Source organism: Arachis duranensis, chromosome 8 (genome assembly GCF_000817695.3).
Source record: "Arachis duranensis cultivar V14167 chromosome 8, aradu.V14167.gnm2.J7QH, whole genome shotgun sequence".
NCBI classification, from domain to species: Eukaryota; Viridiplantae; Streptophyta; class Magnoliopsida; order Fabales; family Fabaceae; genus Arachis; species Arachis duranensis.
In genome coordinates this window covers 21,899,576-21,900,700 of record NC_029779.3, presented here as the reverse complement: position 1 = coordinate 21,900,700, position 1,125 = coordinate 21,899,576, and positions in this window count along the sequence as shown.

Below are 1,125 nucleotides of genomic sequence, written 5' to 3'. Positions count from 1 at the left end.
TTTTCTGTCTCTTATTTCTATATCAAACTCTTGCAGAAGCAATACCCATCTTATTAGCCTGGGTTTTGAATCCTGCTTTGTGGGTAAGTATTTAAGAGCAGCATGGTCAGTGTACACAACCACTTTGGATCCTACTTGATAGGATCTAAACTTGTCAATGGCATAGACCACTGCAAGTAACTCTTTTTCTGTGGTTGTGTAATTCTTCTGTGCATCATTTAGAACACGGCTGGCATAATAAATGACGTGCAAAAGCTTGTTATGCCTCTGTCCCAGCACTGCACCAATGGCATGGTCACTGGCATCACACATTAGTTCAAATGGCAATGTCCAATCTGGTGCAGAGATGACTGGTGCTGTGACCAGCTTAGCTTTCAGGGTCTCAAATGCCTGCAGACACTGTGTGTCAAACACAAATGGTGTGTCAGCAGCTAGCAGGTTACTCAGAGGTTTTGCAATTTTCGAAAAATCCTTTATGAACCTTCTGTAGAATCCTGCATGCCCCAGAAAGCTTCTGATTGCCTTAACATTGGCAGGTGGTCGTAATTTTTCAATTACCTCTACCTTTGACTTATCCACCTCTATTCCCCTGCTTGAAATTTTGTGCCCAAGGACAATTCCTTCAGTCACCATAAAGTGACATTTCTCCCAGTTTAAGACCAGGTTTGTCTCTTGGCACCTTTTCAGGACAAGTGATAGGTGGTTAAGACAGGAGCTGAATGAGTCTCCATATACTGAGAAGTCATCCATGAAGACTTCAAGAAATTTCTCTACCATATCTGAGAAGATAGAGAGCATGCACCTCTGAAAGGTTGCAGGTGCATTGCACAGACCAAAAGGCATCCTTCTGTAGGCAAACACGCCAGAAGGGCAAGTAAATTCTATTTTCTCTTGGTCCTGAGGATCTACTGCAATTTGGTTGTAGCCTGAATAGCCATCCAAAAAGCAGTAATAATCATGACCAGCTAGTCTTTCTAGCATTTGGTCTATAAATGGTAAAGGAAAATGATCCTTTCTGGTGGCTGTATTGAGCCTTCTGTAATCAATACACATACGCCACCCTGTGACTGTTCTTGTGGGAACCAGTTCATTTTTTTCATTATGAACCACTGTCATGCCTCCCTT